Consider the following 9053-nt stretch of genomic DNA (forward strand, 5'->3'; position numbering starts at 1 on the left):
AAGTGTCTTCATCTTGTCCTGCAGCTTGATAGCCCAAGATGGCATGGCAGACGAGCGTGACTGAGAGGCAGTTCCTCTGTCAGCAGCGGTCTCTGTATCAGTATCCATATGCTGAGAGGATGTAGATGGGTTGGCCCACTTGTCCTTGACGAGAAGCCTGATTGGGTCATGCACAATGTAATCAGACTGTGCGTAGAGCAGCTCATCCGGAAAAGCCTGTTGCCACTTATGGCTGATGTATGCGAACAGGTAAGGCCCGTAGATAGGAACCTTACGATTGATGATGCAGTTCCAAAGCTCTGTGAACATCACATCTGAAATATCCAGCTGAGCAGACTCCTGAGACATAGCGTCCTCACAAAGTAACAACATCTCAGGCAAGTAGCCATGGACCTCATCGAAGTTACCACTCCGAGGGAAGAGGGTGTTGCGAAAGATCCGATGCAAGATGTCCAGGTGCTTGGGAAGCACCCCCTTCCTCAGATACAGTGACTGCAGTCTGTCCTTTGCGGGGGCCCTATCGGTGGAGGCTGCAGCATGGGGACGCAGCCCAAGGGGAGTGTCAGCACCCTGAAAGTCAATGTGAAGGAACTGCATGAACTCAGTCCAGGAACCGGTCATCTTCTGTGACCCAGTCATCCATATCATGGAACGTTATGCATTAGGTGAGAAATGGACTGTGACATAAAACTGAGCAACTGCAGTGGGATCAATGTCCGTCTTGAAGGTGATGATGTCTTTGATGCCCAGTTTGTCAACCAGAGAGAGGGCATCACCAAAGTAGTCCATGTTCCGCTGAAGATGTGCCAGATCAATCCACTGGACAGAGACATAGTTCTTCTTGAAGTGAGCAACAGCATCCCGATAGATCCTGCACTGGTCCCTTGCCCGGACATTTTCAACACCATCAATCACTTCCCTCTCCTTGAGATAGAGGTTCTTGGTGCTAAATTGCAGAAAGTCCTTGGGGGACATTGTACGGATATTGACCCTCTTGTCCTTGTGAGCGACCTTCTTGAAGGACTTCTTCTTGGGAGGCAGACCAGATGTGGCAGACCCCTCGGGCGCCTCTGTGTTGCGAAACTGTTTGGACGCCGTGTCCCGTGGGGGGTTCGAACGGCGAGCAGAGCCACCTGTGACACAGACCACAGAGCGAAAAAGAGGCAACAAGAGAAGTCAAGGCAATGAAACTTGAGAACGCAAAACAAGTAAACACGCATTGCTAAGCAAAAACAAGCAGAAAAAGTTCATAGTGAATGCTCACGGCGGTAGTACCGCCACCCCTGGCGGTAGTACCGCTGGGGCCTGGCGGTAGTACCGCCAAACCTGGCGGTAGTACCGCTGGGGGTCATAGCGGTAGTACCGCTACCCCTAGCGGTAGTACCGCTGGGGGTTTGACTTTCAGATCTGACATATAAAACTCGTTTTCGATGGCATGGGCTGAATATGAACACTAAGACGTACACGCCAGCCCTACTGTCATGAGGAACACTTAGCAACAAGAGATACATACATGCCTAGGCAAGAGATAGCACGTTTTAGATCTAATCCCAAAGTTCAAGTGTTCGATCTAAGACGAGTAAATCCTAGGACATGGCAGAAAATTCAACAACAAATCATCCGACCTATACTCCCCTCAAATATTTCCTTCATGCCATTCAAGAACTAGCCATAGGATCAAAAATATGAATCCAATCCCCAATGCTCCTAACCCTAGAACACGAACAACAACAAAATAGAAGAAGGGAGGAGCCTTTTTACCGGGATTCATGGTTTTGGAGGAGGAAGAAGAGGTGATGCAACCCTTCCACACCAACGGGGAGAAGGAGCTCCACGAAGAGAGATCCAAGCAGGGGGTTTTCGGGCTAGGGGAGGGAGGAGCCGCGAGGAAGAAGAAACAGATGAGAAAATCGGGCTCCCCCTCCCTTTATATAGCCCAAGGGGTACGGGCAGCGGTAGTACCGCTGTGGACCTAGCGGTAGTACCGCTAGCTGGCGGTAGTACCGCCAGATGCAAAATCTAACACGACCGGCGGTAGTACCGCTGGGGTCCTGGCGGTAGTACCGCTCCCCCTTGAAACCCTAGAAATTTTTCTAGCCGGTCGTGTTAGATTTTGAATCCTGGCGGTAGTACCGCCACCCCTGGCGGTAGTACCGCTGGGGTCCTGGCGGTAGTACCGCTGGGGTCCTGGCGGTAGTACCGTTGTACATGTATCAACACGGCTAGAAAATGATCACATGACAAGTGAGTGAAAAGAGATGGCATCCAAGAAAATGTACTGACTTGTCATTGTATATCCTCTCCTTTATGCGCAAGAGAGGATGAAGGGGCGGTGGCCGAGGCCACCTATGTTTGAGACAATGGTATGACACCGCGAAGAATTATCCTTGGGTTCATGACCAATGCTCGTCTTTGAAGCACAAGTGCCATTTGACAATGGCTAAAGTGAAAGACTAGATTGATTTACGCATAATGGGGGGAGGGAGAGTTCATTGAGAGAACAACACTCCCCCTATGTCCATGCCTACATCTAGACCAAGATGAAATGTAAAGTGAGGTGCAACATGCCTAGTTTCAATCCACATTACTTGAATCAATGATATTTAGCTCATGCCTTAACTCCCGGAACCTTGCTTCATCTAGTGGCTTGGTGAAAATATTTGCAAGTTGCTCTTCAGTGTGGATGAAATGAACCTCAATATCACCTAGCTTGATATGTTCACGGATGAAGTGATGACGAATATCAATATTTTTGGTTTTGCTATGTTGCACTGGGTTGAGGGAAATCTTGATGGCACTTTGATTGTCACATAGAAGAGGCACTTTGTCACAAGTGACACCATAATCCTTTAAAGTTTGCCTCATCCATAGCAATTGTGCACAACAACTTGCAGCTGCCACATACTCAGCTTCGGTGGATGATAAGGAGACAGAGTTCTGCTTCTTTGAAGACCAACTTACCAAAGAGCGACCAAGGAATTGGCATCCTCCAGACGTTGACTTCCTCTCCACACAATCTCCAGCCCAATCTGAGTCAGAATAGCCAACTAGATTGAAGTTTGCTCCTTTGGGATACCAGAGGCCAAAGTTTGGGGTATGAGCCAAATATCGAAAGATTCGTTTGACAGCCATGTAATGACTTTCTTTTGGTGCGGATTGAAACCGTGCACATATCCCTACACTCAACATAATATCCGGTCTAGATGCACAGAGGTAAAGGAGGGATCCAATCATGGAGCGGTATACCTTTTGATCCACTGCTTTACCATTGGGATCACTGTCAAGCTTGCATCTGGTTGGCATGGGGAACTTGACCGGTTTGACATCTTCGAGCTCGAACCACTTGAGCATGTCTTGAGTGTACTTGGCTTGTTTGATGAATGTCCCTTCTAGACCTTGTTTAATCTCGAACCCGAGGAAAAACTTCAACTCTCCCATCATGGACATCTCAAACTTTTCAGTCATTAGTGCAGCAAATTCTTCATTGAATGAAATGTTAGGAGAGCCAAAGATAATATCATCAACATATAGTTGGCATATGAACAAATCCCCTTTAACCCTCTTAGTAAAAAGAGTGGGATCAATCTTCCCAATTTCAAACCCACGATCTTGTAACAACTCAGTAAGGTACTCATACCACGCGCGTGGGGCTTGTTTAAGGCCATAGAGTGCCTTATTGAGTTTGTACACATGATTGGGGAGCTTGGGATGTTCGAATCCTGGGGGTTGTTTGACATATACCAACTCATTCAAAGGACCATTAAGAAATGCACTTTTCACATCCATTTGCTGTAATTTGAAGTTATGATGAGAAGCAAATGCAAGTAACATGCGAATAGATTCTAGACGAGCAACAGGGGCAAAGGTTTCACCGTAGTCGATACCCTCGACTTGGGAGTAGCCTTGAGCCACCAATCTTGCCTTGTTTCGAATCACAATTCCATTTGCATCTTTCTTGTTCTTAAATATCCATTTGGTCCCAATGACATTATGTTCCTTCGTTGGTCGAGGCACTAAATCCCAGACTTGGTTGCGCTCGAAGTTGTTAAGTTCTTCGTGCATGGCCATAAGCCAATCCTCATCATCGAGCGCTTCCTGTACCTGTTGAGGTTCACAATACGAGACAAACGCGTGATGCTCACAATAATTCCAAAGCTGTTGACGAGTAGATACTCCCCTTTTTAAACTGCCAAGAACATTCTTCATAAGATGTGACTTGGCTCTCAGCTTGTTCGCATTCTTGGCTGCTCGACGCTCCAAGAGTTCTTCATTAGATAGCGGAGGAGCATCGACTTGTTTCTTTTGTTTGCCCTTGCGTCTTGAGCCGGTTGATGGAGCTCCAGACGGGAATTGTGAGACAGTCTCCTGATCATCTTGTCCTTCGACTTGAGCAGGTTCACTAGTTTGATCTTGTATTAGTGGTTGCTCTTGATCTTGATCTTGTGCTGGTTCAGGGTCTTGGAGTAAGGCTTGAATATCATGGGGCATATCACCATTGTTAGGCAACTGATTTTGACCGAGAGCTTGATCAACTTGTTGAGAGTCTTCCATTTGTTCATCGGAAGCGTGTGGGGCTTGTGGGGGTGATGGCTCCACTTGAGTAGAGCATTGTCCTTCTCCTTCGGCCACAAGGGGTTCCTCAATGGGGAGTATTTGACCAATACCCATTCTTCTTATGGCTTCGGGAGGAATTTCATCACCTATATCACAAAGACCACTTTGCTCCACTTGGGAGCCATTATTTTCGTCAAACTCTACGTTACACGTCTCCTCAATTAGTCCGGTGGACTTGTTGAGGACACGGTAAGCATGAGAGTTTGTAGCATAACCAACAAAGATACCCTCATGTGCTCTAGAATCAAATTTAGCTAACCGAGCTCCCTTTTTAAGAATGAAACACTTACAACCGAATACCCGGAAGTACTTGAGATTGGGTTTGTTTCCAGTTAGAATCTCATACGGAGTCTTTTTCAAGCCTTTGCGGATGTAGAGCCGATTGGACGCATGACATGCTGTGTTGATGGCCTCTGCCCAGAAGTTGTATGGAGATTTGAATTCTGCCATCATTGTTCTTGCAGCGTCTATCAAGGTCCGGTTCTTCCTTTCTGCCATGCCGTTTTGCTGAGGGGTATATGGTGCAGAATATTGGTGCTTTATTCCCTCATCACCTAGAAACTCATCTAGGGTGTAGTTCTTGAACTCGGTGCCGTTGTCACTCCTAATCATCAAGATCTTTGCTTCATGTTGACGTTGCGCTTCATTAGCAAAGTTGATGACTGTTTGTTGAGTTTCACTCTTCCTTTTGAAGAAATATACCCAGGTATATCTTGAGTAGTCGTCAACAATCACTAAGCAATATTTTCTGCCTCCAAGACTATCAAATGTTGGAGGACCAAACAGATCCATATGGAGAAGTTCCAATGGTCTCTTAGTGTAGATAAGAGTCATTAGACGATGAGCAGTTTGATGAATCTTTCCTTCAATGCAAGCACTGCAAACACGATCTTTAGCAAAGCTCACATTTGTTAGTCCACGAACATGGTCCCCTGTCAGAAGACTTTGCAAAGATCTCATATTGACATGAGCTAAACGGCGATGCCAAAGCCAGCCCACGTCAACTTTAGCCATTAAACATGTCGCAGTCTTAGTGGGTCGCTTTGAGAAGTTCACCACATAGAGACCATTTTCGACATGTCCAACATAGGCTACTTTAAGAGTCTTGCTCCTTAGGAGGACCACAGTGTCGATATTAAAGAATGTGGAAAAACCCATGATTGCAAGTTGACGAACCGAAAGTAAATTGTAGGCAAGTGACTCAACAAGCATGACCTTCTCAATAGATAAATCTTGAGAGACGACCACCTTACCAAATCCCAATAACTTTGACGAGGATGCATCGGCGAATTGGACATGGGTGGGCATAGATGGAGAAGGATGCACATCCACCACTAAGTCCTTGCTTCCGGTCATATGATTTGTTGCTCCACTATCGAGCAACCATGACACCCCACCGGAAGCAAACTCCTGCAATAGATCAAGGCTTGATTTTAGGTACCCATTTTTAATGGGTCCTTTCATGTTAGAGACAAGGGTCTTAGGAACCCAGATAGCCCATTCAATATCTTCATCGTAAGAACCAACAAATCTGGCATAAACATGCCCATTACTAGCACAACATAACACATAAGAGGAATTGAGTTTGCCGGCTGTGTTAGTAGGAGCGGTTTTGCCCTTCTTGGGGTTCCCATAGTCCACCTTGTTCCTGTTCACCTTCTGAGTCCCCTCACCCTCTTTGACAAAGATGTCCATGAGGGTGAGAGATCGTTTGTCCTTGTTCTTCCTTTTACCTTTTGACTTGGAGGTAAGTCCAAGTCCTTCCTTTCATACAACACCCTTTTGAGTGCTCAAGAGATCGTTCAGACTCTTCTCACCTTGTCTGCATGCCGCAAGACCCTTCTCAAGTTTCTCCTTTAACTTGGCATTTTCCTCCACAAGATGAACATGCTCACAACAAGGGTTAGTTGCACAAGTATTATCAATTAACACAAAGGGAGGACAAGTAGAGATCTCCTTGGTGAGCTTTGCTTGGAGTTGATCATGAGACTCTTTCAGAGAGAAATGAACACCTTTCAAGGCTTTGTGGGCCTTGTCAAGTATGTCAAACTCTTCCTTGAGTCTGTCACGACCAACTTCAAGAGCATACTTTTCAGATTTAAGCATGCGAGTAAGAACAACATCATGATCTAGTTTCTTTTGCATTTTAGCGTAGTCATCGTTATATGACTCCTCAAGAGCCAAACGAAGAGTGCGCTCTTCTTCTAGAGCACTAGATAATTCGGCAATTTCATCGGCATAGTCACGGCTATGTCCCTGAAGTTCGGAGATGGTCTCCTCATGAGACTCAATGAGGTCAGTGGCCTCACCCAGTTGTTCCAAGAGAGCAACAAAGTGCTTCTTGGGTTCTCCCTTAATAGTGCATAGAAACTTATCAAGATCATGCTCATTAAGTTCTCCAACATCACTACCTTCTACACAATTTAACAATGAAGGAGCAAAAGCAATGTTGGTCTTAATGATGGGAGTTACCTGATTGGTACCTTTTGCCATGAGGCACTTGGTGATGTGGTTCTCGTTGGGGGAGTTGAAGAGAGACACCTTCTGGGAAGAGGTAGTGGCGATAGCAACAGTTGCCGTTGCCACTGTATCATCATCATCGCCATCATCATCAGAAGGATACTCCTCCAGGGCCACCATCCCTTTTGGGTGAGGTTTCTTCACAGAGTTGTTCTTGATTGGAAATGATTTGGTTTTGTCTTTGCGAATGAGCTTGCCTCCGTTGTCTTCCCTCTTCTCATAGGGACATTCTGCCACGAAGTGACTCACGTTGCCACAGTTATAACATGTCCTCACTCGTTGTTTGGGTTTGAATCCACTCGAGTTGTTCTTGTTGAAGGTGGGTCTTGAGTTCCTTTTATTTCCCCAGAATTGCCTTGATGCAAGAGCCATGTGCTCATGATAAGCATACTTTGTGTCTTCAGGGCAGCTCTCCTCTTCCTCATCTTCTTCTTCTTCTTCAAGCATTGCTCTTGCTTTCAACGCAAGGTTGGGTGAAGTGGTTTTTGATCGGACACGAGCAAGTGCATTGTCGGCTGTTTCGTTCATGATTGACATTGCAATGAACTCATCCAACACTTCACTGGAAGACAAGGAGTGGAAGTCTGGCCGCTGACGAATGACAGATGACATGGCTTTATTGAAAGGCATGATGGCTTTGAGAAACTTGCCCATGATCCTTTAGTGCCACAGCAATAGCAGTCACCCTCCGATAGAGATCACGAGGGTCCTCGTCTTCCTTCATCACAAACTCATCGGCCTTATCAAGTATCACTTCATAGTTGGATCGTTGAATACTTGAGCTTCCCTTGTACAGTACCATAATATGCTCCCAACAATCCTTGGCCAATGTGAAGGGACGCAAGTGGGGAAGATCTTCAGGTGGCACAGCAAACTGGACAATAAACAACGCGGAGTGATTGTATTGATTGTCTGCATCTTCTCTTGGAGTGAGGTTGCTTGGGTCATGGGGATAATATCCTTGCTCGATGATTCTCCACAAGTTTGTTGAGCTATGATTCAAATGAGACTTAATAGAAAATACCCAGTTAGAAAAGTCACCTTTCACAAGTTTAGGAGGAGGACCAACAGGATTAAGACGAGGTGCGAGAACGGATCCTCCATATGTCATGGGAGGTGGAACCGAAGCATATGTTCCAGTCCCATCCTTTTCGTGAGGTGAAGCAGGTTGCATACCTTTAGCCGCTTCCTTAGAGGAGTTGGCCTCCGAATCGGAAATGGTGGGTTTAACCACTAAAGCCGGTTCGGGTGAACTTTTAAGACCATCAATTAATTCTTTAAGCATGGTTTTGACTTCGCTCATCAAGGACGTCTTGAGAGCTGCCATAGCCGTATTCAAGTCGTCCCTTGTGACCAAAGTCAAGTCCATATCCTCGAGTTGCCCACGGTTAACTTCCTCTCCGCCTTCCATACTCTTCGGGTGGTTGAACCCTTAATAAAGAGACGTGGCTCTAATACCAATTGAAAGGATCGATATGGTTGGCTAGAGGGGGGGTGAATAGACAACGACCACTTTTTAATTAATCTTAACAAGTTAAGGTAAACACTATACGGGTTCACAAATAATATGACAATGAGGTGAACCCTATAGAAGCTAACAACGAGAGCTATTAAGACAAGTAAGATATAGTCACAAGCAAAAGCAAATACAAATTAAAGGGTAGAGATAACCACAAGTGGAACCGATGGAGACGAGGATGTGTTACCGAAGTTCCTTCCCCTTGACAAGAAGTACGTCTCCGTTGGAGCGGTGTGGAGGCACAATGCTCCCCAAAAAGCCATTAAGGCCACCGTATTCTCCTCACGCCCTCGCACGATGCAAGGTACCGTGATTCCACTATAGGTGCCCTTGAAGGCGGCGACCGAACCTTTACAAAAAAGATTGGGGCAACTCCACACAAAGCTTGGAGGCTCCCAAC

Source organism: Hordeum vulgare, chromosome 4H (assembly GCF_904849725.1).
Source record: "Hordeum vulgare subsp. vulgare chromosome 4H, MorexV3_pseudomolecules_assembly, whole genome shotgun sequence".
Classification (NCBI taxonomy): Eukaryota; Viridiplantae; Streptophyta; class Magnoliopsida; order Poales; family Poaceae; genus Hordeum; species Hordeum vulgare.